The following is a 23,286-nucleotide window of genomic DNA, read 5'->3' on the forward strand; positions in this document are numbered from 1 at the left end:
GTTTGTACTACCTGGAAGTGAAACTGCATTTAACCATTCAGAAGTACATTTTACAGTTTTGTAATACCGCATGCATACTCTTCCTTACCCCAGCCATTATTATAGGCGATAGCGATTTTGTTTAAAAAGTATTTCAGATTTACAGGTGCAGTATCCCATGATTATCCTATAAGAGCTTAAGGGTATTTTTTTTAGATGGTCTTCTACCCTGCGGTAGTTCAGGCTTTCACATCTGGGGGAATTTAAGGGCTTGTGATTTGTGAACTAATCTTGCCAACCTCTGTGCCCTGCCCTGGCCTGCCTCACACATCCTCACTAACCTTTCGATGTCATTACTGATCCCTGGTCAATAATTAGTGTCTTGTGCCAGGTGTCTTGGCTCTATGCCTATATGGCCTTGGTGAAGTTGTGACAAGATGTCCTCTCAGAGAGCTTTGGGCACAATCACTTGTTTTCCCTTGAAGGTGACGCCTCTTGAGATACCAAGTTCATCTCTGTAAGGCCAGAAGCATCTGAAGGTTTCTGGTACCTCTTTGACTGTGTTAGGTCAGCCGTCCATGACAACGCACCACCATGCCACCATGTAATGAGAAGCTTTTATGTTGTCTGCAACATAAAGGAGATGCGTGGAGTTCAGTTGATTGAAGATCTCAAACAGGTTTCTTAACCTGTGGTGGCATAGTGGTAATGTCGCTGGACTAGTAATCCAGAGCCCAGGCTAATACTCTGGGGACATGGGTTCGAATCCCACCATGGCAGATGATAATTTGAATTCAATTAATAAATCTGGAATTAAAATCAATTAATAAATCTGGAATTAAAATCTAGTCTACTGGTGACCATGAAACCATTGTCGATTGTTGTAAAAACCCATCTGGTTCACTAATGTCCTTTAGGGAAGGAAATCTGCCATCCTTACCTGGTCTGGCCGACATGTGACTCCAGACCAACAGCAATGTGGTTGACTGTTAAAAATGCCCTCTGAAATGGCTGAGCAAGCCACTCAGTTCAAGGGCAATTAAGGATGGGCAATAAATGCTGGCCTAGCCAGTGATGCCCACATCCCGCAAACGAATGGGTATATACAGTGCAGAGCTAGCTATTTACAGAACCTGCCTCTAGATGTTACAGCTGCAGCGTGAGACTGGCATGTAGTCACATGGCTGCATCCTGGCACTTGGCTCATGATACTAAGATCTTAAAGGGACATCACTCTTTTTACACTGGTATATTTGCCAGGCAGTGCAAAAATTCAAGATGGACAGCAACAAGATCAAAAATAACGATGTCAAAAGTCACACAATTCAATTAAGCAATGGTTTATCCTGGGAAGTTTGCATATTCCACAGACAGCTGCTACAATTTTGGTCTGTTTAAAACCAGACTACCATTCACATTTTAATGCACATTTTCACCTTTTGGTCTAGTTTTCAAGAATGCAGGTAGGTGGATGGAGGGGTGCAGGGGTTTCATGATTCTGTAGTGCTAATCATTAGATGTTAAATGCACTACTGTGGAAGTAGTGTTATTTGACCCTGGTTATTTTTTTCTTGTGCTGGGCCACACGTATCTCACCTCCCAGGTGTCTGCTTGTTTAACATTTCAAGGGATCCCTCTCATGGCATCTACTTACTAAATAACAAAGATAACATTTTATGAATGAAAAATGGTTATAATATGCATTTATTTTATTTGTTTGAATAACATCAGTCTGCCAGGATTCTGTTGACATTGGTTCAAAATTGTGTTGGTTTTAATTCCATTACAGTGCATTAACTTTTGAAATATTGCATATTAAGTAAATGTGTGGAAGGGACTATTGCTTTGCATGGAATTAAGGTTGCCCCTGAGGTTTGAGTTGCATGTAGGAAATAGGTTGCAGCAACAATTGTGTAGTTGTTTCATTCTAAGAAAATATTAAACTGGCTTTGTTGGTTCCGTACTAGATACCTTACCACTTTGCAAATAAACTACTAAAAGCTACTTATGCCATTTTGTAGAACACAATTCAACTGTAAATCAGTGTTCTACAATACATTATTACTTTACCGTTTCTGCAGCAACTGTACTTCCTTTTGTCATAAAGGCTAGCTTATGATTTTGCTACAATATTATTGTGCTCGTGGGAGGTGTATGTTGCATCCCACAGCAATGTTGTCAAGAAAACATATCGCGTGTGAGAAAGTAAGTATTCATATCTCTATAGGTACCTTCTCTGTTTGAGTTGTGTCAGTTGCCCCCTTTAGCAGTCACGTTTACACTGCCCTATATCGACTTGTACAAAGTACACTTCAGGGACATAGCAATAGCATCCTCTTGTGATCCGGACTGGATACTCCTGAATTTCGCATAAATGATTCTTCTGTCTCTCCAAGGGTGAAACAAGCACTTGATGAGTTGAGGTCTGAAGCTGCATACAGATTCAGTATGATTGAACCCACTTAATTAAATCTATACAACCTACCTATGTTTGATTACACAAAAGTAAGTTGTAAAGAGCACACCACACTTGCTCATATCAGTGGCTCATCTTTAACCAGATGGTTCCGACTCAATGGGCTGAATGGCCTCCTTCTATACTGTACTACAACTCTATGATTTCTAATTTCCTCCTGTATTTTTAACAACTTCAGCTCAATGAAATACAACTTTTCCTTTAACAAAAGCATCTCACTGCCATGCTCTCCTTGACCAAGTCTTTGGTCATCTGCCCTAATATTTCCTCACATGGCTTGGTGTCAAATTTTGTTTAATAACGCTCCTGTGAAGCACCTTGGGTTGTTTTACGACTTTTAAAGGTGCTGTGTAAATGCAAGTTGTTCTCTATCTCAATCTCTATCCCAATGTCTCTTTATGTGAACATTTTGTGAAATTATACTTTGCACAAAAAGCCCTACGCATAGATTCTTTTTCCGTGGCAAAATGGTTAAACTGAACTCAGAATATGACAGTTGTGCAGTGCTGAAATTCATGACCTCAAATTATTTCCAGCAATAGTGAAAAACCTATCGCACCAGCAATCCAGCTGCCTCCAAATACCATCCAGATTTGGAAATCAGCAACAGTGTGCGTTTATATGGTACCTTTAACATAGAAAATGTTGCAAAGTGCTTTGCTGAGGAGGGAGAGAAAATAAATCAGATGAAGGAACCTATGTTGAATTGTGCTGGGAGAGCTTGGAAAGATGACTGAAAGTTGAGTGGAAAAGATTTTAAAGATGAAGAATGAAACAGAGAGACTATTTGAGTTCAGAAGAGTGGGCCAGGGCAGCTGAAAATTCTACTAATGGTGGGGCATAGGGATGGACGGAATGGGAGGACCAAAGGATATGGGAGGTGTTAAGATTATTAGTTGTACTGCTGAGTGTTTTTCACAGTACACTTGGACACGAGTCGAAAATTTCACACACTCATCACTATCTTTCACTGAAATTATAGTGATTCTTTTCATGCATGTTTCTGTTAGGTTTTATGAAGAAAATAAAAGGTGATGAACTTAAAAGTATTGGCAGGGAAGTGACTATCCTATTGCAGCTGCAGTATGTTGCTTTTTGCACCAGTGCTGTGTTGGCAGATATGCAAAAATCTGGTTAAGGTGAACAGAAAGCTGCTTCCCCTGCAGGAAAAAATGGTGCAGGGATTATCCCTGAACTTAGAGGTCAGTTATCAGTATTTCAGTTTCTAACGTGATGAAAAAGTGTATGTGGGGGAAGAAGAACAGTTCCAGTTAGAAACCTTAAAGCATATCCTGGTGCTTTATTGTTCAAAACCAGATTTCTAAGCTATGCTATAATTAAAGTGGTGAGTAAACACTAGTACTTGTGGTCTGAATGTTTGGTTTATTTTAAATGGAAATTGACATTGGGGAGGGGTTGTTATGATTGAGGTTGCATGCAAATTACTTTTAAAAATATTTTTAAAGAGATTGTATTGAGGTGTCCTGTGTTACTATCAAGAACAAGCATTTTTGTAGACCAGACTGCTAGTGACTTTAAATTTGGCAAGTGACTGTCTGCAAAGGGACACTCGGAGCATCATTAGTAGGGGAAATGCTAAGCTTGAGTCTTGAGGTGCATTAAGTCTACAGTAGATTCAGTAACTATGCAGTGCATTTCTTAATAGGCTCTCCCATTCCCAGAATTTTAAGATGTCCAGTGTGCCTTTTAATTAAAAAAAAAACAATAAGTAAATGCCTACTTTTTGATATTAGAAACTGGACTTAATTTATTTTATGTATTCCAATTTTCAACATAATTTCAGGATCATATCTTAAAAACAGATAATTTTCCCCCAGTGCGCTCCTTTTTCAGAATCTGACTGAAACCATTTCATTGTGATATTGTGCATTTTTTGCCTTGCTGTTTTTTTTTGTAGTATCATGAACTCACAAGATTTTGCTCGATGTCTCTCAAAACAAGCTGTTGCAATGTGTCGTTTAAACTGTGGTTCATGGGTTTGAATTCAATCAAGGTTGGGTGACCATCTCCTGTCTGTTTTGAACCCAAGTAGAATTTGTTTAATTCAAGATGATTATTCTGGAGCAAAAATTGCCCACTGATCTTCACTAAATTGGAACACATTCAGAAGTCACAAAGACTGAATGTGTGGGAAATGGAAATCTCACAGTGGCAGTAAGGAGTCTTGTCCTAAGGGCAGGGCTGAAGCATGCTGTTGAGACAGTGTAGAGACAACATTACTGTGCATCTCGTGCATCCTACAGCCTATTAAAGAATGCTGGATTCTGAGCAGGAAGAGGTGGTAAAATGTTCTCTATCCACGTTAATCATTACAAAATTGCCAGTAACGTGAATTATAAAGTACAAGAGGAAGAGAAAATAACATCATGATCAGTGGTGGTAGGTTGCTTATGATGGGGGACTGCGTTACACCTACTAACATTTTGTAGTCTGTGAAGAATTTCAGTTAAACTTTGAAGTTCTGAACATCTGTAAAAGTTAACCCAGCTGCTTACCAGAAGAAGAAATTTAAAAAAAAAAAAAAAATTCTGTTGGGCTATTAATTAAGCCACCGCTTTGCTGCGTAAAACCAACATTAGCAACAAATCAGTGGACAGATTGGAAGGCAGATCAAGGAGAATTTGTATTGAACCCTTTCTTGTACGCAGCAAGGTGCAACTTTATTAAAAACAGTTTTTCTGTAGTTTATTGGACTTTTGCAGCATGCTGTTAAAATTGGGTTCTTTGTTCTATTTGCCGGAGGGAGGGATTATAAGGAGCCACTTGTAAATTGAAACAAACGTAAAAAACTGCTGATTTTGCATTGCTTGTTGCAAATACATTGCTATTACGAGTCAAGATTTTTCTCTGATTATTGGAAACAGATTACAGAAAATATCATTAGCAAGAACAATAATAAGCAAATGTAGGAAAAACTACATTATTTTGGCTTGCCATTGCAGTATATAGCATAAGCACAATGCAGCCTCCCATAATAAGATTAGTGCCCAATGATTTCTAATAAAGTGGATCAATGACCAATGGCTCCTAAAAATAATCCCATCTTCTACCAATGTTTTCACAGGTGTCAGCTGTACTTGTACCGTGATCAAACCGTCACTCTTGATGTATGAGGTCACAGACATGGTTGAGGGAAGGGCAGGACTGGCATCTTAATATTCCAGGGTATGGAATCTTGAGGCATGACAGAGGAGGGTGTAAAAGAGGAGGTGGCATTGCACTATTGATCAGTGAGTCAATTACTGCAGTAAGGAGGGATGATATCTTAGAAGGTTCTTCAAATGAGGCCATATGGGTAGAACCATAGGGTGCTGGGACCCTTGCTGTTTGTAGTGTACCTTAATGATTTAGACGAGAATATAGGAGGTATGATCAGTAAGTTCGCAGATGACACGAAAATTGGTGGTGTTGTAAATAGTGATGAGGAAAGCCTTAGATTACAGGACAATATAGATGGGCTGGTAAGATGGGCAGAGCAGTGGCAAATGGAATTTAATCCTGAGAAATGTGAGGTGGTGCATTTTGGGAGGACGAACAAGGCAAGGGAATATACAATGGATGGTAGGACCCTAGGAAGATTGTCAGATGGACCTCGGTGTACTTGTCCATAGATCACTGACAGCAGCGGCACAGGTAGCTAAGGTGGTTAGGAAGGCATATGGGATACTTGACTTTATTAGCCGAGGCATAGAATATAAGAGCAGGGAGGTTATGATGGAGCTGTACAAAACACTAGTTAGGCCACAGCTGGAGCACTGTGTACAGTTCTGGTCGCCACACTATCGGAAGGATGTGATTGCACTGGAGAGGATGCCGAGGAGATTCACCAGGATGTTAACTGGGCTGGAGCATTTCAGCTATGAAGAGAGACTGGATAGGCTAGGGTTGTTTTCCTTAGAGCAGAGATGGCTGAGGGGGGAACTTGATTGAGGTATACAAAATTATGAGGGGCATAGATAGGGTGGATAGGAAGAAACTTTTTCCCTTAGCGGAGGTGTCAATAACCAGGGGGCATAGATTTAAGGAGAGGGGCAGGAGGTTTAGAGGGGATTTGAGGACCAATTTTTTCACCCAGAGGGTGGTTGGAATCTGGAACACACTGCCCGAAGAGGTGGTAGAGGAAGGAACCCTCAATATTTAATAAGTATTTAGATGAGCACTTGAAATGACATAGCATACAAGGCTACGGGCCAAGTGCTGGAAAATGGGATTAGAATAGATAGGCTTGATGGCTGGCACGGAAATGGTGGGCCCAAGGGCCTGTTTCTGTGCTGCATAACTCTATGAATCTAAAGTGAATGCACACTCTTCCCATTCTCTTTCTCTCTCTTCCCTCTCCTCCTATTCCCCCTACCTTGCTCTTTTCTCCCTTCCCCCTTCTTCTTCCCTCACTCTCTTCTCCCTTCCCTCCCCTTCCCACTCTCCGTCTCTCCCCCCTTCCCTCTCTTCCCCGCCCTTCTCTCTCTTCCCCGCCCTTCTCTCTCTTCCCCGCCCTTCCCTCTCTTCCCCGCCCTTCCCTCTCTTCCCCGCCCTTCCCTCTCTTCCCCGCCCTTCCCTCTCTTCCCCGCCCTTCCCTCTCTTCCCCGCCCTTCCCTCTCTTCCCCGCCCTTCCCTCTCTTCCCCGCCCTTCCCTCTCTTCCCGCCCTTCCCTCTCTTCCCCGCCCTTCCCTCTCTTCCCCGCCCTTCCCTCTCTTCCCCGCCCTTCCCTCTCTTCCCGCCCTTCCCTCTCTTCCCCGCCCTTCCCTCTCTTCCCCGCCCTTCCCTCTCTTCCCCGCCCTTCCCTCTCTTCCCCGCCCTTCCCTCTCTTCCCCGCCCTTCCCTCTCTTCCCCGCCCTTCCCTCTCTTCCCCGCCCTTCCCTCTCTTCCCCGCCCTTCCCTCTCTTCCCCGCCCTTCCCTCTCTTCCCCGCCCTTCCCTCTCTTCCCCGCCCTTCCCTCTCTTCCCCGCCCTTCCCTCTCTTCCCCGCCCTTCCCTCTCTTCCCCGCCCTTCCCTCTCTTCCCCGCCCTTCCCTCTCTTCCCCGCCCTTCCCTCTCTTCCCCGCCCTTCCCTCTCTTCCCCGCCCTTCCCTCTCTTCCCCGCCCTTCCCTCTCTTCCCCGCCCTTCCCTCTCTTCCCGCCTTCCCTCTCTTCCCCGCCCTTCCTCTTCCGCCCTTCCCTCTCTTCCCCGCCCTTCCCTCTCTTCCCCGCCCTTCCCTCTCTTCCCCGCCCTTCCCTCTCTTCCCCGCCCTTCCCTCTCTTCCCGCCCTTCCCTCTCTTCCCCGCCCTTCCCTCTCTTCCCCGCCCTTCCCTCTCTTCCCCGCCCTTCCCTCTCTTCCCCGCCCTTCCCTCTCTTCCCCGCCCTTCCCTCTCTTCCCCGCCCTTCCCTCTCTTCCCCGCCCTTCCCTCTCTTCCCGCCCTTCCTCTCTTCCCCGCCCTTCCCTCTCTTCCCCGCCCTTCCTCTCTTCCCCGCCCTTCCCTCTCTTCCCCGCCCTTCCCTCTCTTCCCCGCCCTTCCCTCTCTTCCCCGCCCTTCCCTCTCTTCCCCGCCCTTCCCTCTCTTCCCCGCCCTTCCCTCTCTTCCCCGCCCTTCCCTCTCTTCCCCGCCCTTCCCTCTCTTCCCCGCCCTTCCCTCTCTTCCCCGCCCTTCCCTCTCTTCCCGCCCTTCCCTCTCTTCCCCGCCCTTCCCTCTCTTCCCCGCCCTTCCTCTCTTCCCCGCCCTTCCCTCTCTTCCCCGCCCTTCCCTCTCTTCCCCGCCCTTCCCTCTCTTCCCCGCCCTTCCCTCTCTTCCCCGCCCTTCCCTCTCTTCCCCGCCCTTCCCTCTCTTCCCCGCCTTCCCTCTCTTCCCCGCCCTTCCCTCTCTTCCCCCCCGCCCTTCCCTCTCTTCCCCGCCCTTCCCTCTCTTCCCGCCCTTCCCTCTCTTCCCCGCCCTTCCCTCTCTTCCCCGCCCTTCCCTCTCTTCCCGCCCTTCCCTCTCTTCCCCGCCCTTCCCTCTCTTCCCCGCCCTTCCCTCTCTTCCCGCCCTTCCCTCTCTTCCCCGCCTTCCCTCTCTTCCCCGCCCTTCCCTCTCTTCCCGCCCTTCCCTCTCTTCCCCGCCCTTCCCTCTTCCCCGCCCTTCCCTCTCTTCCCCGCCCTTCCCTCTCTTCCCCGCCCTTCCCTCTCTTCCCCGCCCTTCCCTCTCTTCCCCGCCCTTCCCTCTCTTCCCCGCCCTTCCCTCTCTTCCCCGCCCTTCCCTCTCTTCCCCGCCCTTCCCTCTCTTCCCCGCCCTTCCCTCTCTTCCCCGCCCTTCCCTCTCTTCCCCGCCCTTCCCTCTCTTCCCCGCCCTTCCCTCTCTTCCCCGCCCTTCCCTCTCTTCCCCGCCCTTCCCTCTCTTCCCGCCCTTCCTCTCTTCCCCCCTTCCCTCTCTTCCCCGCCCTTCCCTCTCTTCCCCGCCCTTCCCTCTCTTCCCCGCCCTTCCCTCTCTTCCCCGCCCTTCCCTCTCTTCCCCGCCCTTCCCTCTCTTCCCCGCCCTTCCCTCTCTTCCCCGCCCTTCCCTCTCTTCCCCGCCCTTCCCTCTCTTCCCCGCCCTTCCCTCTCTTCCCCGCCCTTCCCTCTCTTCCCCGCCCTTCCCTCTCTTCCCCGCCCTTCCCTCTCTTCCCCGCCCTTCCTCTCTTCCCCGCCCTTCCCTCTCTTCCCCGCCCTTCCCTCTCTTCCCCGCCCTTCCCTCTCTTCCCCGCCCTTCCCTCTCTTCCCCGCCCTTCCCTCTCTTCCCCGCCCTTCCCTCTCTTCCCTCTCGCCCTTCCTCTCTTCCCCGCCCTTCCCTCTCTTCCCCGCCCTTCCCTCTCTTCCCCGCCCTTCCCTCTCTTCCCCGCCCTTCCCTCTCTTCCCCGCCCTTCCCTCTCTTCCCCGCCCTTCCCTCTCTTCCCGCCCTTCCCTCTCTTCCCGCCCTTCCCTCTCTTCCCCGCCCTTCCCTCTCTTCCCCGCCCTTCCCTCTCTTCCCCGCCCTTCCCTCTCTTCCCCGCCCTTCCCTCTCTTCCCCGCCCTTCCCTCTCTTCCCCGCCCTTCCCTCTCTTCCCTTCCCTCTCTTCCCGCCCTTCCCTCTCTTCCCCGCCCTTCCCTCTCTTCCCCGCCCTTCCCTCTCTTCCCCGCCCTTCCCTCTCTTCCCCGCCCTTCCCTCTCTTCCCCGCCCTTCCCTCTCTTCCCCGCCCTTCCCTCTCTTCCCCGCCCTTCCCTCTCTTCCCCGCCCTTCCCTCTCTTCCCCGCCCTTCCCTCTCTTCCCCGCCCTTCCCTCTCTTCCCCGCCCTTCCCTCTCTTCCCGCCCTTCCCTCTCTTCCCCGCCCTTCCCTCTCTTCCCCGCCCTTCCCTCTCTTCCCGCCCTTCCCTCTCTTCCCGCCCTTCCCTCTCTTCCCCGCCCTTCCCTCTCTTCCCCGCCCTTCCCTCTCTTCCCCGCCCTTCCCTCTCTTCCCCGCCCTTCCCTCTCTTCCCCGCCCTTCCCTCTCTTCCCCGCCCTTCCCTCTCTTCCCGCCCTTCCCTCTCTTCCCCGCCCTTCCCTCTCTTCCCCGCCCTTCCCTCTCTTCCCCGCCCTTCCCTCTCTTCCCGCCCTTCCCTCTCTTCCCCGCCCTTCCCTCTCTTCCCCGCCCTTCCCTCTCTTCCCCGCCCTTCCCTCTCTTCCCCGCCCTTCCCTCTCTTCCCGCCTTCCCTCTCTTCCCGCCCTTCCCTCTCTTCCCCGCCCTTCCCTCTCTTCCCCGCCCTTCCTCTCTTCCCGCCCTTCCCTCTCTTCCCCGCCCTTCCCTCTCTTCCCCGCCCTTCCCTCTCTTCCCCGCCCTTCCCTCTCTTCCCCGCCCTTCCTCTCTTCCCCGCCCTTCCCTCTCTTCCCGCCCTTCCCTCTCTCTTCCCCGCCCTTCCCTCTCTTCCCCGCCCTTCCCTCTCTTCCCCGCCCTTCCCTCTCTTCCCCGCCCTTCCCTCTCTTCCCGCCCTTCCCTCTCTTCCCGCCCTTCCCTCTCTTCCCCGCCCTTCCCTCTCTTCCCCGCCCTTCCCTCTCTTCCCCGCCCTTCCCTCTCTTCCCCGCCCTTCCCTCTCTTCCCCGCCCTTCCCTCTCTTCCCCGCCCTTCCCTCTCTTCCCCGCCCTTCCCTCTCTTCCCCGCCCTTCCCTCTCTTCCCCGCCCTTCCCTCTCTTCCCCGCCCTTCCCTCTCTTCCCCGCCCTTCCTCTCTTCCCGCCCTTCCCTCTCTTCCCCGCCCTTCCCTCTCTTCCCCGCCCTTCCCTCTCTTCCCGCCCTTCCCTCTCTTCCCGCCCTTCCTCTCTTCCCCGCCCTTCCCTCTCTTCCCCGCCCTTCCCTCTCTTCCCCGCCCTTCCCTCTCTTCCCCGCCCTTCCCTCTCTTCCCCGCCCTTCCCTCTCTTCCCCGCCCTTCCCTCTCTTCCCCGCCCTTCCCTCTCTTCCCCGCCCTTCCCTCTCTTCCCCGCCCTTCCCTCTCTTCCCCGCCCTTCCCTCTCTTCCCCGCCCTTCCCTCTCTTCCCCGCCCTTCCCTCTCTTCCCCGCCCTTCCCTCTCTTCCCCGCCCTTCCCTCTCTTCCCCGCCCTTCCCTCTCTTCCCCGCCCTTCCCTCTCTTCCCCGCCCTTCCCTCTCTTCCCCGCCCTTCCCTCTCTTCCCCGCCCTTCCCTCTCTTCCCGCCCTTCCCTCTCTTCCCCGCCCTTCCCTCTCTTCCCCGCCCTTCCCTCTCTTCCCCGCCCTTCCCTCTCTTCCCCGCCCTTCCCTCTCTTCCCCGCCCTTCCCTCTCTTCCCGCCCTTCCCTCTTCCCGCCCTTCCCTCTCTTCCCCGCCCTTCCCTCTCTTCCCCGCCCTTCCCTCTCTTCCCCGCCCTTCCCTCTCTTCCCCGCCCTTCCCTCTCTTCCCCGCCCTTCCCTCTCTTCCCCGCCCTTCCCTCTCTTCCCCGCCCTTCCCTCTCTTCCCCGCCCTTCCCTCTCTTCCCCGCCCTTCCCTCTCTTCCCCGCCCTTCCCTCTCTTCCCCGCCCTTCCCTCTCTTCCCCGCCCTTCCCTCTCTTCCCCGCCCTTCCCTCTCTTCCCCGCCCTTCCCTCTCTTCCCCGCCCTTCCCTCTCTTCCCCGCCTTCCCTCTCTTCCCCGCCCTTCCCTCTCTTCCCCGCCCTTCCCTCTCTTCCCCGCCCTTCCCTCTCTTCCCCGCCCTTCCCTCTCTTCCCCGCCCTTCCCTCTCTTCCCCGCCCTTCCCTCTCTTCCCCGCCCTTCCCTCTCTTCCCCGCCCTTCCCTCTCTTCCCCGCCCTTCCCTCTCTTCCCCGCCCTTCCCTCTCTTCCCCGCCCTTCCCTCTCTTCCCCGCCCTTCCTCTCTTCCCCGCCCTTCCCTCTCTTCCCCGCCCTTCCCTCTCTTCCCGCCCTTCCCTCTCTTCCCCGCCCTTCCCTCTCTTCCCCGCCCTTCCCTCTCTTCCCCGCCCTTCCCTCTCTTCCCCGCCCTTCCCTCTCTTCCCCGCCCTTCCCTCTCTTCCCCGCCCTTCCCTCTCTTCCCCGCCCTTCCCTCTCTTCCCCGCCCTTCCCTCTCTTCCCCGCCCTTCCCTCTCTTCCCTTCCCGCCCTTCCCTCTCTTCCCCGCCCTTCCCTCTCTTCCCCGCCCTTCCCTCTCTTCCCGCCCTTCCCTCTCTTCCCCGCCCTTCCCTCTCTTCCCCGCCCTTCCCTCTCTTCCCCGCCCTTCCCTCTCTTCCCCGCCCTTACCCTCTCTTCCCCGCCCTTCCCTCTCTTCCCCGCCCTTCCCTCTCTTCCCCGCCCTTCCCTCTCTTCCCCCGCCCTTCCCTCTCTTCCCCGCCTTCCCTCTCTTCCCCGCCCTTCCCTCTCTTCCCCGCCCTTCCCTCTCTTCCCCGCCCTTCCCTCTCTTCCCCGCCCTTCCCTCTCTTCCCCGCCCTTCCCTCTCTTCCCCGCCCTTCCCTCTCTTCCCGCCCTTCCCTCTCTTCCCCGCCCTTCCCTCTCTTCCCCGCCCTTCCCCTCTCTTCCCCGCCCTTCCCTCTCTTCCCCGCCCCTTCCCCTCTCTTCCCCGCCCTTCCCTCTTCCCCGCCCTTCCCTCTCTTCCCCGCCTTCCTCTTTCCCCGCCCTTCCCTCTCTTCCCCGCCCTTCCCTCTCTTCCCCGCCCTTCCCTCTCTTCCCCGCCTCCCTTCCCTCTCTTCCCCGCCCTTCCCTCTCTTCCCTCGCCCTTCCCTCTCTTCCCCGCCCTTCCCTCTCTTCCCCGCCCTTCCCTCTCTTCCCCCGCCCTTCCCTCTCTTCCCCGCCCTTCTCCTCTCTTCCCCGCCCTTCCCCTCTCTTCCCCGCCCTTCCCTCTCTTCCCCGCCCTTCCCTCTCTTCCCCGCCCTTCCCTCTCTTCCCCGCCCTTCCCTCTCTTCCCCGCTCCTTCTCCCTCTCTTTCCCCGCCCTTCCCTCTCTTCCCCGCCCTTCCCTCTCTTCCCCGCCCTTCCCTCTCTTCCCCGCCCTTCCCTCTCTTCCCCGCCCTTCCCTCTCTTCCCCGCCCTTCCCTCTCTTCCCCGCCCTTCCCTCTCTTCCCCGCCCTTCCCCTCTCTTCCCCCGCCCTTCCCTCTCTTTCCCCCCCCCTTCCCTCTCTTTCCCCGCCCCTTCCCTCTCTTTCCCCCCCCCTTCCCTCTCTTTCCCCCCCCCTTCCCTCTCTTTCCCCCCCCCTTCCCTCTCTTTCCCCCCCCCTTCCCTCTCTTTCCCCCCCCTTCCCTCTCTTTCCCCCCCCCTTCCCTCTCTTTCCCCCCCACCTTCCCTCTCTTTCCCCCCCCCTTCCCTCTCTTTCCCCCCCCTTCCCTCTCTTTCCCCCCCCTTCCCTCTCTTTCCCCCCCCTTCCCTCTCTTTCCCCCCCCTTCCCTCTCTTTCCCCCCCCTTCCCTCTCTTTCCCCCCCCCTTCCCTCTCTTTCCCCCCCCCTTCCCCTCTCTTTCCCCCCCCTTACCCTCTCTTTCCCCCCCCTTCCCTCTCTTTCCCCCCCCCTTCCCTCTCTTTCCCCCCCCTTCCCTCTCTTCCCCCCCCTTCCCTCTCTTTCCCCCCCCTTCCCTCTCTTTTCCCCCCCCTTCCCTCTCTTTTCCCCCCCCCTTCCCTCTCTTTTCCCCCCCTTCCCTCTCTTTTCCCCCCCCTTCCCTCTCTTTCCCCCCCCCTTCCCTTCTCTTCCCCCCCCCTCTCTTTCCCCCCCCCTTCCCTCTCTTTTCCCCCCCCTTCCCTCTCTTTCCCCCCCCTTCCCTCTCTTCCCCCCCCTTCCCTCTCTTTCCCCCCCCTTCCCTCTCTTCTCCCCCCCCCTTCCCTCTCTTTCCCCCCCCCTTCCCTCTCTTTCCCCCCCCTTCCCTCTCTTTCCCCCCCCCCCTCTCTTTCCCCCCTTCCCTCTCTTCCCCCCCCCTTCCCTCTCTTCTCCTCCCCCCCCACCTTCCCTCTCTTCTCTCCCCCCCCACCTTCCCTCTCTTCTCTCCCCCCCCACCTTCCCTCTCTCTCTCCCCCCCCACCTTCCCTCTCTTCTCTCCCCCCCCACCTTCCCTCTCTTCTCTCCCCCCCACCTTCCCTCTCTTCTCTCCCCCCCCACCTTCCCTCTCTTCTCTCCCCCCCCACCTTCCCTCTCTTCTCTCCCCCCCACCTTCCCTCTCTTCTCTCCCCCCCCACCTTCCCTCTCTTCTCTCCCCCCCCCACCTTCCCTCTCTTCTCTCCCCCCCCCACCTTCCCTCTCTTCTCTCCCCCCCCACCTTCCCTCTCTTCTCTCCCCCCCCACCTTCCCTCTCCTTCTCTCCCCCCCCACCTTCCCTCTCTTCTCTCCCCCCCCCACCTTCCCTCTCTTCTCTCCCCCCCCACCTTCCCTCTCTCTCTCCCCCCCCACTTTGCGAAGATGATTCTCGACAGGAGCGAGAGTAACAGGGTAGTGGTTATGGGGGACTTTAACTTTCCAAATATTGACTGGAAATACTATAGTTCGAGTACTTTAGATGGGTCTGTTTTTGTCCAGTGTGTGCAGGAGGGTTTTCTGACACAGTATGTGGACAGGCCAACCAGGGGCGATGCCACATTGGATTTGGTACTTGGGTAATGAACCCGGCCAGGTGTTCGATTTCGATGTAGGTGAGCACTTTGGTGATAGTGATCACAATTCGGTTAGGTTTACCTTAGCGATGGGCAGGGACAGGTATATACCGCAGGGCAAGAATTATAGCTGGGGGAAAGGAAATTATGACGCGATTAGGCAAGATTTAGGATGTGTAGGATGGGGAAGGAAACTGCAGGGGATGGGCACAATCGAAATGTGGAGCTTATTCAAGGAGCAGCTAATGCGTGTCCTTGATAAGTATGTACCTGTCAGGCAGGGAGGAAGTTGTCGAGCGAGGGAGCCGTGGTTTACTAAAGAAGTTGAAGCGCTTGTCAAGAGGAAGAGGGCGGCTTATGTTAGGATGAGATGTGAAGGCTCAGTTAGGGCGCTTGAGAGTTACAAGCTAGCCAGGAAGGATCTAAAGGGAGGGCTAAGAAGAGCAAGGAGAGGACACGAGAAGTCATTGGCGGATAGGATCAAAGAAAACCCTAAGGCTTTCTATAGGTATATCAGGAATAAAAGAATGACTAGAGTTAGAACAGGGCCAATCAAGGATAGTAGTGGGAAGTTGTGTGCGGAATCAGAGGAGATAGGGGAAGCGTTAAATGAATATTTTTCGTCAGTATTTACAGTAGAAAAAGAAAATGTTGCCGAGGAGATTACTGAGATACAGCCTACTAGGCTAGATGGGATTGAGATTCACAAGGAGGAGGTGTTAGCAATTTTGGAAAGAGTGAAAATAGATAAGTCCCCTGGGCCAGATGGGATTTATCCTCGGATTCTCTGGGAAGCCAGGGAGGAGATTGCAGAGCCGTTGTTGTTGATCTTTATGTCGTCATTGTCGACAGGAGTAGTGCCGGAGGACTGGAGGATAGCAAATGTTGTCCCCTTGTTCAAGAAGGGGAGTAGAGACAGCCCTGGTAATTATAGACCTGTGAGCCTTACTTCGGTTGTGGGTAAAATGTTGGAAAAGGTTATAAGAGACAGGATTTATAATCATCTTGAAAAGAATAAGTTCATTTGCGATAGTCAGCACGGTTTTGTGAAAGGTAGGTCGTGCCTCACAAACCTTATTGAGTTTTTCGAGAAGGTGACCAAACAGGTGGATGAGGGTAAAGCCGTGGATGTGGTGTATATGGATTTCAGTAAGGCGTTTGATAAGGTTCCCCACGGTAGGCTATTGCAGAAAATACGGAAGTATGGGGTTGAAGGTGATTTAGAGCTTTGGATCAGAAATTGGCTAGCTGAAAGAAGACAGAGGGTGGTGGTTGATGGCAAATGTTCATCCTGGAGTTTAGTTACTAGTGGTGTACCGCAAGGTTCTGTTTTGGGGCCACTGCTGTTTGTCATTTTTATAAACGACCTGGATGAGGGTGTAGAAGGGTGGGTTAGTAAATTTGCGGATGACACGAAGGTCGGTGGAGTTGTGGATAGTGTCGAAGGGTGTTGTAGGGTACAGAGGGACATAGATAGGCTGCAGAGCTGGGCTGAGAGATGGCAAATGGAGTTTAATGCGGAGAAGTGTGAGGTGATTCACTTTGGAAGGAGTAACAGCAATGCAGAGTACTGGGCTAATGGGAAGATTCTTGGTAGTGTAGATGAGCAGAGAGATCTTGGTATCCAGGTACATAAATCCCTGAAAGTTGCTACCCAGGTTAATAGGGCTGTTAAGAAGGCATATGGTGTGTTAGCCTTTATTAGTAGGGGGATCGAGTTTCGGAGCCACGAGGCCATGATGCAGCTGTACAAAACTCTAGTGAGGCCGCACCTTGAGTATTGCGTGCAGTTCTGGTCACCGCATTATAGGAAGGATGTGGAAGCTTTGGAAAGGGTGCAGAGGAGATTTACTAGGATGTTGCCTGGTATGGAAGGAAGGTCTTACGAGGAAAGGCTGAGGGACTTGGGGTTGTTTTCGTTAGAGAGAAGGAGGAGGAGAGGTGACTTAATAGAGACATATAAGATAATCAGAGGGTTAGATAGGGTGGATAGTGAGAGTCTTTTTCCTCGGATGAGGATGGCAAACACGAGGGGACATAGCTTTAAGTTGAGGGGTGAAAGATATAGGACAGATGTCAGAGGTAGTTTCTTTACGCAGAGAGTAGTAGGGGCGTGGAACGCCCTGCCTGCAACAGTAGTAGACTCGCCAACTTTAAGGGCATTTAAGTGGTCATTGGATAGACATATGGATGTAAATGGAATAGTGTAGGTCAGATGATCGGCGCAACATCGAGGGCCGAAGGACCTGTACTGCGCTGTAATATTCTAATTCTAAATTCTCTCTTCCCCCCCCCACCTTCCCTCTCTCTCTCCCCCCCCCACCTTCCCTCTCTCTCTCCCCCCCCACCTTCCCTCTCTCTCTCCCCCCCCCACCTTCCCTCTCTCTCTTTCCCCCCCACCTTCCCTCTCTCTCTCTCTTCCCCCCCCCACCTTCCCTCTCTCTCTCTCTTCCCCCCCCCCACCTTCCCTCTCACTCTCTCTTCCCCCCCCACCTTCCCTCTCTCTCTCTCTTCCCCCCCCACCTTCCCTCTCTCTCTCTCTTCCCCCCCCACCTTCCCTCTCTCTCTCTCTTCCCCCCCCACCTTCCCTCTCTCTCTCTCTCTTCCCCCCCCACCTTCCCTCTCTCTCTCTCTTCCCCCCCCACCTTCCCTCTCTCTCTTTCTTCCCCCCCCCACCTTCCCTCTCTCTCTTTCTACCCCCCCCCCTTCTCTCTCTCTCTCTCCCCCCCCACCTTCTCTCTCTCTCTCTCTCTCTCTTCCCCCCCCACCTTCCCTCTCTCTCTCTCTTCCCCCCCCACCTTCCCTCTCTCTCTCTCTTCCCCCCCCACCTTCCCTCTCTCTCTCTCTTCCCCCCCCACCTTCCCTCTCTCTCTCTCTTCCCCCCCCCACCTTCCCTCTCTCTCTCTCTTCCCCCCCCCACCTTCCCTCTCTCTCTCTCTTCCCCCCCCCACCTTCCCTCTCTCTCTCTCTTTCCCCCCCACCTTCCCTCTCTCTCTCTCTTCCCCCCCCACCTTCCCTCTCTCTTTCTTCCCCCCCCCACCTTCCCTCTCTCTCTTTCTACCCCCCCACCTTCTCTCTCTCTCTCTCCCCCCCCACCTTCTCTCTCTCTCTCCCCCCCCCACCTTCTCTCTCTCTCTCTTCCGCCCCCACCTTCTCTCTCTCTCTCTTCCCCCCCCACCTTCCCTCTCTCTCTCTCTCTCTTCCCCCCCACCTTCTCTCTCTCTCTTCCCCCCCCACCTTCCCTCTCTCTCTCTCTTTTCCCCCCCCCACCTTCTCTCTCTCTCTCTTCCCCCCCCCCCACCTTCTCTCTCTCTCTCTTTTCCCCCCCCGCCTTCTCTCTCTCTCTCTTTTCCCCCCCCGCCTTCTCTCTCTCTCTCTTTCCCCCCCCCCCCGCCTTCTCTCTCTCTCTCTTCCCCCCCCCACCTTCTCTCTCTCTCTCTTCCCCCCCCACCTTCTCTCTCTCTCTCTTCCCCCCCACCTTCTCTCTCTCTCTCTTCCCCCCCCCCACCTTCTCTCTCTCTCTCTTCCCCCCCCCCACCTTCTCTCTCTCTCTCTTCCCCCCCCCCACCTTCTCTCTCTCTCTCTTCCCCCCCCCCCACCTTCTCTCTCTCTCTCTTCCCCCCCCCCACCTTCTCTCTCTCTCTCTTCCCCCCCCCCACCTTCTCTCTCTCTCTCTTCCCCCCCCCCACCTTCTCTCTCTCTCTCTTCCCCCCCCCACCTTCTCTCTCTCTCTCTTCCCCCCCCCCACCTTCTCTCTCTCTCTCTTCCCCCCCCTCACCTTCTCTCTCTCTCTCTTCCCCCCCCCCACCTTCTCTCTCTCTCTCTTCCCCCCCCCCACCTTCTCTCTCTCTCTCTTCCCCCCCCCCCACCTTCTCTCTCTCTCTTCCCCCCCCCCCACCTTCTCTCTCTCTCTCTTCCCCCCCCCACCTTCTCTCCCTCTCTCTCTTTCCCCCCCCCACCTTCCCTCTCTTCCCCCCATTCTCTCTCTCTCCACCCCCCGTTCCCTCACCCTCTTTCCTTTCCCCCTCCCTCCCTGCCTCTCCCACCACCACCTCCCCCCCCCCCAATTTTTTGATCTTCTCCTTTCTAAGTGATGCTTACGTTCACTTTTCTCGTCCTTTTGCACATCCTTTCTCTTGTGCACTTATTGTCACCATTCTCTCTCTCCACTTTATCCTTCCCTGGTTCCCCTTATCTTTTCCCTGCATTCATCCACTCCTTTTGTTTTTGTACTTTTTTTTTTCCCCCTCCCCCCATTCCCTCTCCCCATGAACCTTTACAGCATATAGAGAGGCCATTTAGCCCATTATGTGTGCTGACTGTGCGCTCGAACAGTCCAAACTGCTACCCTGCTTTCTCCTTTATAACCCTGTATCTTTTTTCTGGTTTTATATATCTATTCACTTGTCCGTTAAAGGATGCATTGCTCTGTGCCTCAACCAATCCACATGTGTGCATTCTCACAGAATAAGATAAATTGTTATTTATGAGGTATCTTTTTGCTTTGAATTTTATGTTAAGTTCTGCTTGAAACCCATTGTCTGCTTCTGATTCTTTTTATGTGATTGTTATCGTTGTTGCCTGGGAAACTGAGCAGTGCTGAAACCTTAGTCACCTTATGAAAGCCACTGGAGATGAGGAAAGTTGAGTTTTGCAAGCATTTGGTCTTTGTGGTTCTTCCTATACCACATCAATTGATTGGATCTCTTGTGAGAATCTTTGTATTTCATGAAGATGACACAATTGAAAGCATGTGGTATGGTGAGAAAATGTTTAACAGTGATGCCACTGTAGCTACTTCCCAAACTGCTTTCTACATTACATTAACAACAACTTGCGTTTTATATAGTGCTTTGAACTTAGAGGAGCAGAAACTGAATAGCCTGTTTATGGAGCAAACTGGTTGCGAGGAAATTAAAGTTGAGTTCAACTGTTCAGGTCTTGTGTAAAAGTTACATTAAGTTCTGATTATTTCTTCAATGTAACAAAACATGATAAATATCTCATTTTTGACATTGGTCATACCTATGCAGTATAAATCCCATTGCATCATATGTATACTTTTTTTTTCCCCTTTGAAAATTAGTTCCTGTTAATATTTCTAATTGTTCAAATAGTCAAATAATAGACTTAAGAAGGACTTTGATATGTTGAAGGTTTTTGGAGAGTGACCAACATGATTCTGGGACTTAGCTCCTGGACCGTAACTTAGAACCCCAATTCGTGCAAAATGGTTAAGTAAATGAAATGAGAATATTCTCTTGACAGTAAAGTCGATAGGTGGCACAGATCAAGAAATATGAAAGAAACAATATTCAGCTTACTGAACTACCAAACACTAGGGTCGGTAAGAAGTTGCAGCTCATTGTTTTTGGTCAGACGTACATTTGCAAATCTTTTTTAAGTTGGGGAAGTAAGGATACATTTTACTTGCAGACCCAGTTTCTGTGGAGCTATCACTTCTTGACAGTGTATGCAGATCAAGAAGGATCCTGGAAAGTCATTGGATTAAACCTGTTTGTTTAATTTTACTGTTTTTTTAGCACAATAACGGATAATGTGCGTGCATTATATGGGCCATGTACATAAGTGAACAAACGGGTTAAAGTGCAGCAATAATTAAAAAACAAAGAAAATCTAGTTTGGGAAGTGGATGTGGACCATAAGTAAAAAGTGATTACATTTTCTCTATAGTTTGTTCAAGAGGAATTTAGAGTAGGGATAAGTGGAGAAAACATTTTAAATGCCATGTGTTATTTTAGGTTTTCTTTCTATATAAATTGCTTAAGCAATAATTAAATGTGAAAAAACTTTTCTCTTGTAATGAATGGTTGAATATTTGCTTCATAATTTTAATACCTCACCAATCACACGTTTGCAGAAAAGATTTATTAAATCACGTGCCTCATTTATTTATGGCTAAATGTGCATGTCAGCAACTGACTAATGCCATGTCCTTAACTTCTACTTGAGAACTTTTTTTTGCCCCTTCACTTGAAATAATGTATGTACCATGTTTTATTACTGATTCTTGTTTCCATAGCAATAGCAGGGTAGAGTTTCAACTTGTGTACATTAATAATAGCAGTGCAGTCTGGGAGAAATGTGCCAAACCTGTGCAAAAGATGGGGGAATTTTAAATTACAGTGAGCTATGCCCAATACCTCTTGACTTGTGTTTTCCGCAATCTTTTACACTGGTTAACAATTCAGCTCGCCTGAATCAGGCCTCGCTCGTAAAACTGGCAGTGCCCCCAGGACGACATTGCAAGATTCTGCCAATTGCGCTGTTTCAGGAAGACTCTTCAGATTCCACTCATTTTCTTAGGTCTGCATACACTAATAGGCAAGTTTTAAAAGTTTTTATCATAGGGAAAAAAAAATTGCTAAGAAACTGACTAGTGTGCACAAATTAAACTATTAAATGGATCAGTAGTTTTTTTAAAGACACTTTCAGCGATTTTTTTTTAAAAATTGGATTACTTGCAGGTGGAGAACTGGACGCTCTTACTTACAAATGCTTGTTTTTGGTGCAGAAGTACATTTTCAGTTGTATTAATAAAACTGTACCAGCTTACCCCTCTTACATATACAAAGTGATACTTTTTAATAAAAAGAAAAAGAAACTATTATGTTCAATTGCGTTGGTTCATGGAAGATTTTACATTTATAATTATGCAAATGATTTTTAGTGGAAACGTGAAGTGAAACCGAACCAGCTCAATTCCAGGCGCATTTTGGGCACAATTTCCCGATTGTGCCCAAAGCAGAAACTCTACCCCAGCAGGTCAAAAATAATTCTCGGTTTTTTTTCCATCACATGTTACAACTTGAAATTTATACAGTATTGCTCCAAGATTATTATTATTGACTAATAGAACTGTGTTTGTTGTGATTGAACACAGCCCAGTTCTTTAAAGCAGTGAAGGATGCTAATTAAAGCACAGTATTTGATTTGAAATGCAAGAGAGCAGGTGTACAATTAACAATCCTCAAAGAAATCTGTTGGCTAGTAAAATTTATATTTATTTATTATATAAAACATTAATGCCTTCTAAAGGAAGCTAGATAAATACCTAATATAAATAAAAACAGAAAATGCTGGAAATACTCAGGTCGGGAAGCATATGTGAAGAGCGAAACCGAGTTAATGGGGGGAATTTTATGCTGGCAGCAGAGGTCTCGATGTCGGGGGAAACTGATGTCAAAATCCCCACGTCGCCTCTTTTCTGGAAGGCCAGCCGAACTTAGTGCCAATCAGGCACTTAAGTGGACAGTGGCGAGCTTTCCATAGGATTTAGGACCCCATCGCCAGAAGTCCCAGCCTTACAGAGCTACTGGCCAATCAGAGGCTGGCAGCTGCAGCGTCACTAGAGGTGGTGGCTGTTGTAGTAGCTGCACTTACCGGAGACCGAAGAGTGACGCTGGAGCCTTTCCTCAGGTACGTCAGGGCGGGAAGGGTCTTGCGGGGGAGGGGGAAGGAGGCAGCAAGGGCAGGAGGTTGTCTCTCAGTGGACCCCGCCCCCTTCCTGATGGGTCCCTCATTCAGGAGGGAACCCCTCCCACCAGAGCAGGGAAGCAGCCTGCACAGTTTTTCGTGTCGTGCATGCTGTGCGGTGACAGCATCGCCCACCGCATGGCTAAATGTGGTTGGGTGGAACAAGGCCTTCCTGCCTTGGCGTAAATTACCTGGTTTCCCCCCCCCCCCCGCCCCCGCCACCATCCCACCCACTTTTATGCTCTCCCCGCCTCCAGATCTGCCACAGGGCAGAGCATAAAATTCCACCCAACATTACAGATCCTTTCTCCAAAGATGCTGCCTGACCTGCTGAGTATTTTCAGGATTTTCTGTTTGTATTTCAGATTTCTAGCAGCTGCAGCATTTTACTTTTGTATTAGGGAAATACCTGACTGATAACAAAATTACAAGTTAGAGGAATAGATCTACAGCCAGTTGATCACTTTTTTCAAGATGAGAATACAGCACTAACCAGTTGTCTAGGGCAATTAGGGATGGCCAACAAATGTTGGCCTTACCAGCGATGCCCATATCCTGTGAAAGAATAAAAAAAACTTTGTTTTTAGGTGAGATAGTACGCTCAGTCAATTGTGATCAGTTGGCTGAAAAGCAGCAGGGTTCCAGGTTATACAGTAAATGTAAGCATTCTTGTTCAGCTGTTTACTTCAACATCAGAACATCCTGTCATTTTATCCCAGTAGCCTGACCACCTCCATTTGAGCTGGAGAGTTCTCATGTTACAAGTCATGTCTGGTGCACAAAAGTTGCCATGGCTCAAGATTTGCTTTACCAGGAAATTCAAGCTCACCAGGCACCAGATGCCCTTGGGCTTTGCAATTACCATGATATCTGAAGTAAGAGAAGTGATTTGAATGGATGAGGCAGAAATGACATTCCATACTGATTTGCATAGAAAGCAGTAAAGTTAGGTGTGTTCCTGCAAAAAGCATGAAATTGGCTCCTACTATTGTCATGAAGCTATAAGTGGAATCTGCCTTCTCATTTCTTTGTCTCCTACTCTTCTGAACTGTGGGTCTTCCGTGTCAATCCAGTGCTTCCTCCTGGAAGAGTGTCGGAGGCCTTTTAAAGACTGGCTTCCTGGCACCTGTCTCTCCTGGTTATGCACTGTCTTCTGTTGACAGTGTGAAAAGCTTGTGGTCCATTCAGCATCACTGGGTCAAAATCCTGGAACTCTACCCAACAGCACTGCATGTGTACTTACACCACACAGACCACAGCAGTTCAAGAAGGCGGCTCACCACCACCTTCTCGAGGGCAGTTAGGGATGGGTAATAA

General features: G+C 51.3%; 1 protein-coding gene across 8 annotated transcripts in view; it reads left to right on the plus strand.

The window, feature by feature from the left end:
• Positions 1 to 23,286, plus strand: part of ergic1 (endoplasmic reticulum-golgi intermediate compartment 1) — a 112,485-nt gene that overhangs the window by 1,003 nt on the left and 88,196 nt on the right. The window contains exon 1 of one of the 8 annotated variants that reach the window (XM_068043423.1): positions 3,695 to 3,800. The exons of 6 other annotated variants lie outside the window; for them this stretch is intronic. The gene's annotated coding sequence lies outside the window, so the exon portion shown is untranslated. Of the gene's footprint in view, positions 1 to 3,694; positions 3,801 to 23,286 lie in introns of those variants that run through there. One more of the 8 variants, XM_068043422.1, reaches the window with a different exon arrangement.

Source organism: Heterodontus francisci, chromosome 12 (assembly GCF_036365525.1).
Source record: "Heterodontus francisci isolate sHetFra1 chromosome 12, sHetFra1.hap1, whole genome shotgun sequence".
Taxonomy (NCBI): domain Eukaryota; kingdom Metazoa; phylum Chordata; class Chondrichthyes; order Heterodontiformes; family Heterodontidae; genus Heterodontus; species Heterodontus francisci.